The following is a 16,170-nucleotide window of genomic DNA, read 5'->3' on the forward strand; positions in this document are numbered from 1 at the left end:
CTGAGTCTCCGCGGCCCCTTGACTCTCTGCCAGGGCTTTGTGTCCCCCAGTGCCAGCGAGCAGCTGTGCAACAGAGTCTCCCTCGCTTTCTGATGGCTGCAAGGCCTTGCTGCCTCTCCCCGTAGGGTCTGGTGCTTCATGATCCCGCCTGAACCAGCTCAGTGGATTTGAAAGTTTGCAGAAGAAAAGGCGCTTCTACTTGTGGGTCTGGCACAGCCCAGATGGGAATGTAAATTGCGTAGGGCGGGATCACAGGGAGTCGCCGGGGCGGAGACTCAGCGGCCCCTTGCCTATCCAGGACACCAGGACTTTGCGTCCCCCAGTGCCGGCGAGCAGCCGAGCGCCAGAGCCTCCCTCGCTTCCTGACCGCTGGAAGGCCGTGCCGTCTCTCGCCTTGGGGCCTGGGGCCTGGGGCCTCAGAGACCCGCCCGAACCAGCTCAGTGGATTTGAGAGTTTGTAAAAGCACAGTCATTCCCTCTTGTGCCTCTGGCACAGCCCTGAGGGTAGGGCGGGGTCACAGGGAGTCACCAGCGTGGATGAAATAGATGGCGGCGTCTCCGCGCCCCTCGCCTCCCCGGGACACCAGGATTTCTTGTCCCTCGGTGCCGGCGAGCAGCCGCGTGTCAGAGCTTCCCTCGCTCTCCGACCACTGCAAGGCCGTGGCCGCCTCTCCCTGTGGGATCTGGGGCCTCCGAGACCCGCCCCGCGCAAGCCCAGAGGATTCGAGGGTTCGTAAAAAACCGAGAATCCATTTGCAGCCCGCGTGGCGTGTGACTGCGTACCTCTGGTTTTGGTGCCTCCGTAGCTCCCACTCAGTCTCACTGCGCTTCTTTCTTTTCCTCCAGTTGTAGATCTCCCACTGGGCCAACTTCCCCATGGTTCTGAGTGGCGGTTGTTTACTTCATAGTTGATAGTTTCAATGATGCTGTGAGAGAGCAGCACACACAGGTCCGCTCCCTACGCCGCCATCTTGGTTCTCCCCCAAAGTGGTTTTTTTAAACCACTACTAAAACATAGACAAATCTTACATTAAAATTATTTTCCTGTATGAGAATAAAAACCATACAACAAACAAATTAAAAGACACACAACAAATTGTATCTGTGGTACTTATTTCCTTAACATATAAAGCGCTCCTACAAATTAATAAGAAAAAGACCAACCACTTGATTTTTTTAACTCAAGATTTTTAAAAGAAGGATTTTAAAAAATTTCCATGTAGTACTTTTTGTAACTTTTGGGTTGTAGTTTGTTTGTTTTTTTATCCTCACCTGAGGATATATTTTTCATTAATTTTAGAGAGAGAGGAAGGGGGAGGGAGACATAATAGACATAACAGAAAAGAATTGTTTTTAAACATAAAAACAGTTTATTACATAAAAACTGCTCAATTTCATACATGATAAAGGAAGCATAAATTTAAACTACGCTTTATGTCCATTATATCTCAATAAAGCTGAGGGGGGAACTAAGTTAAACCTGTTTGGTAAAGATCAAAGATTTCGATAATATTCTGTTGGTGAAGATAGAAGAGAAGGGGCACTCTCGTGCATTGCTGGTGAATATAAACTGATAATAATCACCACAGAAGAAAATATGACAATATCTATCAAAATTTTAAATACCCATGCCCTTAGGTAAAAAATGTCCATGCTTTTCGACCAAACAAGTCAACTTCTAGGAATTTGTCTGCAGACATACGCAAACATAAATTAAAGAATGGTCCCTGCAGCACAGGTGGTTATAGCCATGGTCTTGAGAGAGCCAAATGTCTCTCAACAGGGGCCTGATTAAACATATTATGGTACATTTATACACTGGAGTACTACGCAGCCATTACAAAGAATGAAGAAACTATTTATCCTCTAGCATGGATATCTCCTAGATAAGTTACTAAATGAAAAAAAAGGTGTAAAAATAGTTTATGAATTATATAAAAATGAAAGAATAAAATATATGCATTAACATCTCTGGAGCTAGTTATAATGTAAATAATGGGGGGCATGGAGGAGGGAACTGGGTGATTGAGAATCAGGAACAGGAAGAGACTTCTATACTCTTTGGTACCTTTTGAATTTTGTACCACATATATACATGATCTATGTTTAAAAATTAGTTTGGGGATAAAATGAAGAAGCCATGCAAATGAAGATCTCACTGTTAAAGCAGCTGGGATCCTATATGTAACCTGGTTCATATTAAAATATTTTGGCTCATGTTAACTTCTTAACATATGCCTACCTGTTTAGGTGGGTTTTTAGTGCCAATTTACAGCATAGTTTGTCTATGAGCCATGTTCTGTTGAGCCACGGCCATTTCAAACAAACATATGGCCAACAAATAACATATAATGGCTGATAATAGTTTCAGTCTTTCCTCTACTGCAAATTACAAACATTTTATGAACAAGTCAATGAATGCATGATGAAGTATGACTTTTTAAGTCACTCTGCCATTTTAAGGAATGTAAGCATTACAATCACAGTAAATTGGGCCAATGAAGTTTGTCATTTGGAAATCTCCAAACCATCAGCAATTAAAAGATTTTTCCATGAACCCCAAATCAAGTATTCTTTGGGAACTTTAATTTTTCTTAAAGTTCCTTTTGTTTCATTTTATTCCATGAAAATATGAAAGACTATCAGATGCACGAAACCAAAACAAAAATCCTGTATCAATCTGTGAAATGTTTAACAGCACCCTGAGTTTAAAATGCAGCTTCAGCCAAATAACATGTATAATTTATTAAAGTTCTAAGACTTAACTTCTAGCACATATTTACAATACAAATCTTTCATTACTCAGAGCAGTTCTCTTTGAAATGTTCTTTAAATCAGCTGCCTTTTATATTTTGATTGTAGACTATTTTAATTATGCACTAAAAAAGAACATATCTCCCACTAAGAAAATGAGCACCAGCGACTCCAAAGTAATTTCCCCAGTACAATCTCCATTAAGCTTCTAAATACTTCCTTTACTAATTCAATGAATTAGAACTCTATTGTTTACGAATCACCTTTATGTTTGTAGGCCCATAACCCTTCTTTTATAAAACACAATTGCCATGGAAGGAAATGATATTTATGTCTGATTAGAAATGAAAACACTATTACATAAATCAGTTTGGGCATTTCTTCACGTCTTGAAACATGATCGGCAATTTAGTCTAATTGGTGATCAAGGAAACTATCTTGTGATCAATTAAAGTAATTACCAGATTCCGGCAACACAACCTACCTTAATTTCAGCTAGAGTCTGCACTTCTTCAACTTTAATTAAAAATAATGAAAATTATTAAGCAAAATGCATGGCAAGATCATTGCCAAGCACGCACATGTCATAGGACAGGACCTTCCCTGGGTGTTGGTGACTGATCAATCACATAAACAGTGCTTGGTCCACCAAGGAAAGGCCTTCTTTGCCCCAGAATATGATTACGTGTCTCAGCATGACTTTTTCATGGAAAACATTGTTAACTGTTCTAGCCACTGCAAATAGAACATCAGATCTTAATTTGTGGGCAACAGAATATTCTCAACTAGCAACATGAGAATTGTGAAGAACAGGCCCAACCAAAGATGCTTTTGATCCATGCTTTTTTCCTCTAAACTATTACCCTTATTTTGAACACTACAGTCAATTGCAAAGACTTCAGAGTCAAAGATGTAGGCTCATATCCTAGCTCTGCTATTCACTAGTTATGTGACCTCACAGAGGAATTAACCTTTTAAATGAGCCTCAGTTTCCTCAGATGTAAAAAGGGGCTAATTCATGTAACATATTTTACAGGATGCCTGTCCTTCTAGTAGGCACTCAGTCAATGCTACTGATTTATTATCATCACTAACACTTTAACACACACACACACAGACACACACACACACACACACACACACAAACACACACAGTGTCTATAACCTGGAGAGGAAAATTCCTTTGCAAACCTAGTACAAGAACAATTGAAAGGCCAAAAAAATTCACCTTTGCAGGGCTGAGAAACCCAGAAACATATTTAAAACTATTTCTCTAAGTGGGTGTCCACATAGAAGATTTCTGGTGGAACTGGCAATCTGTCAAGTGAGCATCTTAGCCAAGCAGGTGACATGTCCCCCTGAGAGGCCAGACTAAAAGTCTCACTTGATGACCTTTACTTAGGCAGTCCAGTATGTGCGGGGCAGACACAACCCCACTGACCCTGAACCACTAGTCTACCTGCCTTCTATTCAATCCATTACAGAATTCAACATTTCCAATAACTCAGGCCAAGAATATCCAACTCTGAATTAAAACTGGCTTCCCCAGGCACTTGAGACAATGTCCACAGGCTCCTGAGAGAGCAGCCTGCTCTACTGTGCCCTCAGCTGAATTAGTGCTTCAGCTACTGCTAAGTACACCACCTATGAGAGCAAGCTCACCTCTAAACATGACCTTCAAAAGCTATACTCACAGACCTGTAACATTTTAGAGCCTTTTTTTTAAAAAAAGTTCTTAAGTCAACATTTCTAGAAATTACCCTAAAAAGCCATTTGGGAAAATAAGGCAGCTCTTTTTAGCTAATTACACAGAGCACCTTCAAGATATGCTGTTAAATGAAAAGGCAAGGTGCAAAGCAGTTTTCCTTTGCAGATTTAGGATTTCTAATTACATTAGTAAATTCCTCCTGAATTCCTAGGTTGGGAAGACTACCCTTTGAGAGAGGTCTACTCTTCTCCAGGCAGCAGCTTAACCAACATAAACACCTCTACACACAACTTTACCTAAGAGCTCTTTGTTTCTGTTCCATTTCAGTGAAAGTTCTCGAGATAGATTTCACACAGCTGATGGGTGCAAAAAAGGCATTCTGGCCAAGATGAGAATACCTTTTCCCTGGGAAGACACTACCAATTTCCAAATTCCTCTGCCCATAAGTTTAAATTTCAGTTCCCCATATCATCATCAGCTACTATGAGCAGACCAACAGCTCAGTCTGATTAGCTGGTTCTAGAATTTCTCACAATCCAGTTTTGCTCTCTTGATCAGCACATTTCCCAGTTTTCTATCCATCCTTTACCCTAAAGCAGACTGAAACACTGGTTTCAAAATCATGTCAAGAGAAATCATTTACCCAGAGTTCCCTAACATCTAAATAACTCCCAAGGCCTCACTGTTCATTAGGACTATTCATTCATGCCTATCAGTTGCTTCAGAAAAGTACTACTGGAGGTTTTCATTCCCGATCGTTTGATAATCCATAGTTGTTGCCTTTCAGGAGTCTGATGAAGTGAGGGGGTATTACAAAGTCCTTTGTTTTGTTTTAACAACCTTTTATGAATTAGAATTTACACTGCTTGGTTTTATCATTATAAAATTTCAACTTATATAGAAAAAAATACCTTTATGTTTCAACTTCATGTATCCAAACCATAAGACATATGGAGTATATGGACAAATACATTTTTAAAAACTGGTATGCAAAATGGCCATCTACTCCTTACCTTTTCTTCTTTATAATCAACTGGCTCCTTTTAAGAGATGCAACTACTACTTACACTATATAATTCCAGTTTATATCTGATATGAAACTGTCTTGCCTTATTATCATAATAAAAATATCTATATGCACCTAATTTTAAAAAGAGAAAGAAAGAAAAGGCAAAAAGGCTTCTATTCAAATTGGGACACATTAAATTAAGCTGAAAGTCAAACCCCAGCAACAATAACCAAAAGGGTAGAGGGAGAGAATGAAGGCTCGGGGCAGAAACGAGGGCTCAGGGGAGCTGGGGAGCACTCAAAAATATTTTAAAGAAACAAGCCAATACCTAATTTGGCCCAATGGTAGAGTAAATACACCTTCTACAAGTAGTGTACATTTTTTAAAACAGTCTCATCCTTCTGCACAAAATATATGATGGTATAAAAAGGTCTGCACAGTATCAACAAATTCATACTTATCCTTTCTTTTACTTATTTTTAAAATGGAATCAATTCTACTTTTAAGAGTTTTTAAGTACAGTTTTGGCAACACTGCTGATATTTCCTGTAAGAAAAATACATCACTCTAATATTCGAGCCCGATCAGAGGACCTCCAGTGATAGTTGCAATGCGTCTCTAGGAGAAAACAGCCTGCCAGACCCACTTCTCAGAAAACGGTGCCAATTCAGAAGAAGCCTGGTGAGGAAAGAGACCATCTCATAGGCATCTGTATTTATTTGTTTCAAAGTGCACATCCAGGTTGTGAACTTGGAAAGGCCCCTGAACCTGTCAGTCTTCAGACACTGAGCTGAAGCAAACCATAATATATTCAGAATTTGTCCCCAACCTGCTATGTTGAGGCTCAAGGAAAGATCTATTACCACCCTTACAGTTTGAAACAAGGTACTTTTTTGTTTTTGTGTTTTAAACATTATTATTAAAGAAAAAAAGAGAAAACTCTCAGGGCTTGAGGCTTTTAGAATAAAATAAGCTTAGCACTTCCCCTGCTTGGTATCAAAAGACTCACAAAGACTAGTGGGTGGTATCATCACCCACCAGAAAAGTTCTACTCCCATCTCTGTCTCATTCTATGACCTTGAGCAAATCCTAAACCTCTCTCATCACTCCTACTCTCTGGAAATTGGAGGCTCTTAACTTCATTGTGAGTATGAGGTCTCATAAAAACATGCAGAGTGCTCTGTACAGAAAACGTGCTATTGTGGAACACTCGGGGTTCCAATTTGCCTGAATCTTACACAAAGTAATTTTATGCCCTTGTTTTAATCTAGATAATTTACTCTGTGTGGCCAAATAAACTTAGTTGCATCCTGTATACAAATGAATAAGTCTCTGTGTTAAAAATTCACAAATAAGGTCAATAACTCAGAAAATCATAATGAATAGAGGAAACATTTAAAAGAATAAATGCTTACTTAAGTCAATTCTTTTTGTAATAGTCCAATATAAATTACCTTATCTTGAGCTGTTGATCAGGTAAGGTATTGGGGGTTTGGAGTTTTGTGCTTTTTTAAAAATAATTTACAGAATCCTGAGAGAAAAACAAATGGTTTTCCTGAATGGCCATAAATGGGATCATTTGTTTTTCTCCTCCTTAGAGAAGGCTCCCATTCAGTTCCCCCCACAGAGCAGTCGCCTTCTCTGTGCAGGTGAGGGCTGACGGACAGGCAGCACACAGCAAAGCTCCATCTCCGCGCCACGACCTGCACAACTCCTTCACGATCCCATCAGAGGAGAACACACACAACTGGCTCTAAAACACTGAGACAAAGAAAGAACATAGGTATTGATGGAGTGGGAGTGCGAGGCCATTTGATGCAGTTACTAAAGAGAAATTCTTCCCCTTTGTTTTTAAAAGTTTATTATTTCATACCCTATGCAAATCATACTTTATCTATTAGGCAATAATATTTGAGAAATACTCAAGTCAAATTAAAGGCTTCAATAGCCTTGCCAAAAGCACTGTGATTTTCCTATAAAAAAATTATTCCAATTTGTTGATCTTACATAGGATGAAACATACTGTAACAATCTTCGTAATTTATGTCCTGTTGGGACACAATGATTTAAAGTAACATAATACAGAGCCGCATCACGGCTAATCTAAACCACCTGACCAGATAAACACCAGCTTCCCTTCTCTCTTCAGCAAGGGCATTTCTGTTTATTGTCATATCATTTCCTCATTCTAGGAACATGCAGAATAAATGCAGCCAACCTGCATTTCAGTGGGAGGCTGAGCTGGCCTTTCCCATGTCAGGAGGTTTGTGTGCACACAGGTACCAGTACAATGTCAAGGGCTTACAAGACAGAAAACAATCCAAGAATTCCACCCTCAAAATCATTTACAATGAAGCAAATATGGATTCATCCAGCACAATCTGGACCAGGTGTGGTGTTATAAACCACAATCTTTTGGAGATATTTTAAAATGTCACTGAAATGGTAATTCTTTAAAACAAATTATGGGGCTTACTATGAGCCAAATTTTTATAAATGCTTCAATCATGCCTCTTGCCGTGGTCACAGGCACTCACGATCTGATTAACCAAGCAGAAACACCCAAATTAACCAACGTCTTTGGGGGAAAGGAATTCTGGTAAAAGAGAAAGACAAAGAGTCCATATGGCACTAACCATGGTCATTTCTGGGACACAACTGCATAGGCACATTTCAAACTGCAAGGTTTCTCCAGGGTCCAAATCCCTTCTCCCTCCTCATATATGCAAACCTTACTGGCCAAGGAGGTTTTTAGGGAGACTTAAGGGAAGGGTTTAAAGTTTCAATTGTGAAAGGAAAAGTACAGAAACACATGTGCATTCGGCAGATAACAATTCACTGAAAATATTTTAAATCACAACAAAATGCCTGTCTGACCAAATTTCTATAAACTTGGTTGGGCAAGAGAAAAACAAACAATTGTTTAAGGGTGGTTTCAAATACTGTTTCTGCTATTACGGAGAATTTTCAAAGCTCTTCATGCTCCATTGGAAACCGCTCTGCTTCACCAAGTTCTCTGGTCAGTCCTGCCAAAGAAATGGTCTGATACACTTTATTACAAGTTTATCGATCTGCTTACCCAGACAAATATACGTAATTATCTTTGCCCATAAAGACCAGTGTGAAACAGGATTCCTCCATTGAAAGCAATGAGATTACTCAAATACAATGAAAAGAGACAGGACTAGCAGATACGAGGCATTTGCATCCCACCTCCAGCTCCACTGAAATCCCCACTGCCACATCCTAATTCAAGTCTACTAGCCTCAGAATGTGCAAAACCTAAGCCAACTTGACCAGCACCATTTTCAGTCTCCCAGGTATCTATCAGTTCAGGAAGGGAGATAGCAAGTATTACATTTCTGTCACAACGTGGAGCCTTTTCATTTGGAAAATTAAAGGGGAAATATCATTTTGAAATATTTTTTTCAGACAACAGACATTCAGTAACTTGGGTTTTAACATAACACTATACACAATTTTAAAATTTTAAGGTACTAGATTACAAATCTGCAGTATTACTGGTGACGTTCCAAGTTAATGCTATCAACAGTGAATTTTGGGTCCTAGCCAGTTTGGCTCAGTGGCTAAAGCACTGGCCTGCGGACTGAAGGGTCCCCGGTTCGATTCTGGTCAAGGGCACAAACCAGGTTTTGGGCTTGATCCCCAGTAGGGGGTGTACAGGAGGCAGCCAATCAGTGATTCTCTCTCATCATTGATGTTTCTATCTTTCTCTCCCTCCCCTTTCCTCTCTGAAATCAATAAATATATATATTTTTTAAAAACAGTGAATTTTGGTAAAAAGTGTATAAAAGGGTCTTTTTTGCCCTAAAGCACCTACAATCTGGACTGAGGCCCTACTGTTTCCATGATCTTTGTACTTTATGTGAATCTTCCCAAATGTCTAGAACCACTGAAAAATCAGCTCATGTTGCTCTGAATTCACGAGGCCTTAGTCACCTTGCGTTACACTGGCCTCATGCATGGGTAAGGATTCTCTGATGACAATGAGCCTTGTCATAACTGGGTACAAAATGTGACTGTCCCGAATCTCTGACCTTCTTACAATCCTGATCCTTCATTTCTTATTAATCTGTATACCAGAGGGTTATCCCACAATCCCATTTTTGGATCTATACCCTAAGGAAACTCTCACACCTATACTCAAGGAGACCCAAGGATGCTTATTATAGAACTGATGTAATAATGAACATCTTAAAGAATCTAAATGTCCATCAACAGGGCAATGGCTAAACTGTGGTTAACATTTAAATTTTTACTTGATTTGCAGAGAACTAGAACATTTTAAAAACACACCTACTGTACCAGAAGCAGTGCAATGAGATGGAAAGACTATCTAGTTAGGAATCCAAGGTCTACACACAGACCTTGAGCAAGTTCCATGACTTGGCCCGGCTGAGATTCCCATCTGGTACAAGGAGATGATGTGTAGCAATCGCACAGCACAGTGCCCTCACACACACAGTAACGTTCAAGGTAAGACAAAATTAGCTAATAGTAGCTGCAGTAGGATCTAGTAAGCACAAGGAACCAAATATCTCTGATTATTTCAGCATTAACCATAAATTATTTTATCATTTACATGGAGACACCTGAATAGACTCTTTTCTGATCAAGTAGAAACATAATTGATTCTTGATGACTATGGATCATAGTGTATCTCAAGGCCTGAGATACACTGATTCTCACTGTTCAGTTGTGTGGACAAAGGAGGAAAGAGAAAACATGATGGGCATTTGTAAAATCCCAAGTCCAGGGCAGGCACTTGCACCACCCTGGGAGCAGGTTGATTGTGCCTGTTTCACAGAGGAGAGAACTGATGCTCTGGCAGGGTAAGTCACGTGCCCAGAGTCACACACCTCATAAAAAGTGAGGCTGGAATTCGAATACAAGTATGTCCAACTTCCAAGTCCCCATGTGTAAATTCAGGACAAATCCCTAATGTCAGAATATATTTTTTCTACCTAAATGTTAATTTACCTAAGTGTTAATTATAGCAAAAATAAGTTTCCTGTCATTTTAATTTCAAAAATGTGATTTCAAGAGAAATATAAAGCATTATAGAGGTTTAGAAAAAAACTACTATATATTTTGTTTTTATTTTTTCCCTGTGCCCTTTTTTCCATTGTCATGATAATATTTATTTACTGTGTATCCTGAACCTTTCTTATAACATGGAAACATCCTACTCACTTTCCGTGAGGCTCCTGGTCTTCTTTACTTATTTTTAGAAACTGCACAATCTCACACAGAATGGGTAATTTTGTCTTTTAGAAATTATTTCATGTAAATAGTTTAATCATATAGAGGAGACATGTATACCAAACATACCTTTTTAAAAATTTTCCCATGACATTTTAATAAAATATTTTCTTTATCTTTATTGCTGAAAATATTACAGATGCCCCCTTTTCCCCATTAATTCCTTCCATCCTGCACCGCCCCCGCCCCTCCTTCAGAAGCATGGAACAGACTGACAAAGCTTAGAGGAAAGGAGGGAGGGGGGTAGGAAGAGATTAACAAAGAACTTATAAGCGTATATGCATAACCCATGGATCCAAATATATCTTTTTAAATCAGGCCTTCTAAACAAACATTCTTTGAATTCTCTACCAATACACATTGCCGAGTTTCAGGGACAAAATTAGAAGAACAACAGTATAACTGGGGGTGTATGAAATAAATGATAAGACTTTTTAAAATTCTTTTTTAAATGTCCAGTGAAAACATTAGACAACATGATAAAATCCTCTTTAACTCAGTACCTATTAAAGCAACCAATTAGTTCAGGTATTAACAATCTGCTGTGACAAAACCATAACAATTAGCCTGTTAGAAACTCCACCCACCAAACTTGAAACAACAGGGACACTGCCATAAAATTATCCCATGTGCAGGCAGCATGCCCTATGGAAAGATCCCCAGAGTAGACTTCTCTGAGACCCAAGTTCTTACCCTCAAATACTCCTCCCAGCCACACGTGCGACTGTGGGCATGCCACCCCACTGTCACACTCACCTACTCCATTTGACCAGGAGAGGACCAATGAAGGACCATGAGAACACGTCAAGGAGCCAGAATGAGCTACCTCATTCACTGCTGGTGGGAACATGAATCGGTACAGCCACTGTACTAAACAGTATGGAGCTACCTCCAAAAATTAAAAATAGAAATACCATATAACCAAGCAATCCCTCTTCTGGGTATCTACCCAAAAAATCTCAAAACATTTATTCATAAAGATATATGTTCCCTGCAGCATTATTCACAGTGGCCAAAACATGGAAACAACCGAAGTGTTGATAGATAGATGATTGCATAAAGAAAATGGAATCCTAGTCAGCCATTAAAAAAAAATACTGCCATTTGTGACAACATGGATGAATCTTGATATGTTAAACAAAATAAGTCAGATGGAAAAAGATAAGAACCGTATGATTTCACTCATATGTGGAATATTAAACAGAAATCGACAAATGAAAACTCATAGACATGTCCTTATCAGTGTTTCTCAGTGGCAAGAGCATCGGCCTGAGCACCAAAGAGTTGCGGGTTCAATTCTGAGTCAAGGGCATGTACCTGGATTGCTAATTTGACCCCTGGCTCTAGTCAGGGCACGTGCAGGAGGCAACCAATCGATATGTCTCTCTCACATTGATCTCTCTTTCTCTCACTCTCTCTCCACCCCACTTCTTCCCTCCCTCCCCCATCTTCTCTCCCTTCTAGTGTCTCTAAAGATCAATGGAAAAATATTCTCAAGTGAGGATTAACAATAACAAAACACACACACACAAAAAAAAACACCTCATAGACACAAGACAACAGTATGGTGGTTACCAGAGAAAAAGAGGAGTAGGAGAAAGTAGAAGAGGGTAAAAGGAGTCAATGGTGACTGGAAGGGGATTTAACTTTGGGTAGTGAACACACAATGCAATATACAGATGATGCATTATAGAATTATACACTTGAAACCTATATAATCTTATTAATTACTGTCACCCCAATACATTTAATAATTTAAAAAATAAAAACAACTTCATGCCCAGCTTGTGTGGCTCAGTGGTTGAGCATCGACCTATGAACCAGGAGGTCATGGTTCGGTTCCCAGTAAGGGCACATGCCTGGATTGCAGGCTCAATCCCAGTGGGGGGCATGTAGGAGGCATCCAATCAATGATTCTCTCTCATCATTAATGTTTCTATCTGTCCCCCTCCCTTCCTCTCTGAAATCAATAAAAATATATTTAAAAAATAAAATAAAGTAAAATAAACCAGAAAGTTTCAAAAGGCAACATTTGAATTTGCACTCACCAAGCACTAACCTGCACCCACATGAATGATGTATAGGCGTACTCTGCTATAGCCTCCTGACATTTCACAGATCCTCCATCTCTCTCCAGCACTCATTTGAGTATTGCTCACCTCACATCTTGTTCATAGGCCATCTATATATATAAAAGCCTAAGCAACCTAATGACTGGTCGACTAGTTGCAATGACGCGCACTAATCACTAGGGGCAGGCGCTCAACGCAGGAGCTGCCCCTGGTGGTCAGTACACTCCCACAGCGGAAGCCCCACTCAGCTGACCAATGTGTGCCAGACGCAGGGCTCACAGTTGGCCGCAGACCACAGCGGAGCGGCAGCAAGCCTACCAAGTGGTGGTGGTGGCAGGCGCAGCAGGGCCGGGATGAGCAGGAGTGGCAGGCAGGAGCGGCAGGCGGCAATGGACTGCTGGTTTTGGCCCAATCCCTGCAGGCTACGCTGAGGGACCCCACGAGTGCATGAATCTGTGCACCGGGCCTCTGGTTTTATATAAGGAACTTCAGCAGCCACCATTTTAGTACCCAGTAAGGGTCCTGAAAGCAATCCCCTGCAATCCAAGGGACAACTGTACCTTGAAGTGATCTTCACTTTAATTTCTCAAAATTATGATATTGATAGCGTTTCATAATGAGGCCAAAGTCCCCATTACCCTTTAGCCTGCCTAATCGCTTCCTCAAGTACCCAGTGCAAATTGGGGGCCATGCCTACCCTGGTGTCTGAGATGCATTCTTCATTGCAACCTTGAGAATTATGACCAGTTGCAAATCTAAAAACAAAAAATAAGCCAAGCTGTGAATACAGGGAGTGGCATGAGGTCAGAAATAAATTGGGGGTGTCTTTGAAAGCATGGTCTAGACCAGCGGTCGCCAACCGGTGGTCTGCGGACCACTGGTGGTCCATGAGGTCCGAAAGGTTGGCAACTGCTGGTTTAAGGAAACCTTTGGAGCAGCAGTCGCCAACCGGTGGTCTGCAGATCACTAGTGGTATGTGAGGTCCAAAAGGTTGGCGACTGCTGGTCTAGACAGCCATGCTTCCTGAGACCAACAGGGCTGGGACTGGCAGGGGCTGCAGCAGTTACCTGGCGCAAATCCCCTGGCTCAGAAAAAACCCCTGGCTTACAATTTTTAGTCTTAATTTTCTATACAAAAGAGGTGTTCTGCCTTGACATTAAATCTCTCTGGGGCCATGCAGAATATTACAGAAAAGTGTCCAAATAGTCCTGTGATACAGAAAGACTGAGAAGGGAGAGTGTATTTGATGTACAGGCCTAGCACTCCTACCCTGCATAGTTACTCTTCTTTCAGCCTTGGCTTCCTCAATGACAGCAGGGTTCCTCCCACTGTGTGACTTGATGACCAGCACAGAGATAAGTGCTGTATTCCCTGGTGATTGAAAAAGAAGAAGATTATTCTCATAGCACAGACGGGTCTCCCTTAGCCAGCAATCAGACTGTTTAAAAGTGAGGGTTTTGATTTTCCTGGTAGTTAGGGAAGAAGCTAGAGCCCTGTCTGGCATCAATGACCTATTTAGGACCTCAGAAGTGTTTTTACAAGCTCAGTAAAACTTTAAGGTAGTTAAGTGTCCGATTTATCTTTCAGTTTCACATATTGTTAAGAGCAGACCCCAAGTCACAAATGTCAGTCTCAGCCTTTCGGAAAGCACCTTTGAACCTTCATATGTGTTTCATCTGTTGCCTTCCTTAGACACATTGACGGTTTTAGGCCTGGAGATTGTGTCCACACATGGTAGGTGCTGCACAGGATTTTAGTGGTCTCTGATTTTTTGCACAGTCTGGGGCATTCTGAGTCACTCTTTCTCCTGACTGCCTCAGATTTCAGTAAAACTTGCTTCAGCAATGCTGGAGGCTCCTATAACCCAGGAGATGTCCCATACATATTACATGAGCATAACAGGTTACGAGTACAAAGTTCTAAAAATTTCAAACTCAAAAAAACAATAAAATCTGAATATAAGAAAATCAACAACTACATTAACACAAACTTGTAATAAAGATACAAATTCTGTCCAGCCACGTTCTGTGTATGTATCACTTTCTAACAAGGCAGGGTAGTACTGAATAATGACAGCTACAAGAAACTCACACATACCCACCTTTAGAAGGTTTCAGGTTGGTGTTTTCTCTCAAAATTCAATACTATTCAGTATTTTCTTTAAATATATTTCCTTTAAATGGTAAATATGGTTAGGTATATTCCAAATATAATATTTTTAAAGGCTAAAAAGTTACAGTAATGGATTTAATTATTTTTAAATCTGCTCACAAATCTGACAATAGAGAAAATGGAGGTTAAATTAATATAGACAGTATTTATATTATTCATTTAAGGAAAGCCTTTGGATTTTAGAAGTACAGGTAAGCCCTACTTTACTAAAATAGCTTAAAAATTATAGCTAAACAAAGAGATTTTTTTGGTGTGGCACCTTTCTTGTGCCACTTGTAATTCTGTGAGTTAGCAATAACTGATTTTGATTACTTCAAAATAAATGGGAAATGGTTTGGGTTTTAATGTAATTTTTTAAAAGGTGGTAATAAATTTAATAGCAATATATATATATATATATATATATATATATATATATATATAAAATTAAAATTTCTATACTTAATGCTTGAATTTCAGACAGCATTCAAGCATTCCTAACTTCACAACCTCCTAACTGTACTCCTTCCCTCCTAAACCCTAGCACTACCTCAGCACCATCCTCCCAGCCTCTACTCTCACACAAAATTAAGCCAAAGGTTCATTTCTATTTTGTCAAATTCTAATCTTATGCTCCCAAAGTATCCCCCAACACACAACACAACCATGTCAACAGTCTCTTCTTCTCCAAAGTCAGAGGGTTCACAAAAGTGTGATGGCACTCGACAGATAGTGGAAATCGGTTACAAAACTCCAAAGTCCCACTGATCCCCACACCATATTATAAACAAAATGGTTAGTCAGCCACAAAGCTATTTTAGTATATTTCTGCTGCCATTTCTTAGTGAGAAAATGACTTTTAAAAGCTAGTCAAAGAACCATGAAAGGCAAGGCTAATAAAGCCGTTGCTGGTTTCAGTTCTGGTACCCAAAGTCAATGGCAATAGTGATGGATCCTGAGACATGCATTACGATAAATACTGAAAAACAGCAGCATCGTAGGCATGGAGACTACAGGAACTGCAGACCAAAAACCAAACCTCGAACCCCCATACTCACAAAGCTAAAACGTTTCCTTGTGTGAGAAACAGAACCACCACTAACAATTTTTGAAAATATTTGCGTCTTGGCTCAACTGGATAATTTTGTTTCTGCACTGAAAACCATTCCATTCAAATTCCCAAAGTCTATGAG

The 16,170-nt window shown here is 40.0% G+C and overlaps 1 protein-coding gene across 5 annotated transcripts in view; it reads right to left on the reverse strand.

Moving 5' to 3' along the window:
- The window catches only part of PCBD2 (pterin-4 alpha-carbinolamine dehydratase 2), a 60,646-nt gene that overhangs the window by 17,047 nt on the left and 27,429 nt on the right, over window positions 1–16,170 (reverse strand). Inside the window, exon 2 of one of the 5 annotated variants that reach the window (XM_070414970.1) lies at window positions 14,096–14,197. The exons of the other annotated variants lie outside the window; for them this stretch is intronic. The gene's annotated coding sequence lies outside the window, so the exon portion shown is untranslated. The remainder of the gene's footprint in view (window positions 1–14,095; window positions 14,198–16,170) is intronic. 5 annotated transcript variants of the gene reach the window in all.

This window comes from Myotis yumanensis, unplaced genomic scaffold, assembly GCF_028538775.1.
Source record: "Myotis yumanensis isolate MYYU_CA2020_CCGP unplaced genomic scaffold, mMyoYum1.0.hap1 SCAF_5, whole genome shotgun sequence".
Taxonomy (NCBI): domain Eukaryota; kingdom Metazoa; phylum Chordata; class Mammalia; order Chiroptera; family Vespertilionidae; genus Myotis; species Myotis yumanensis.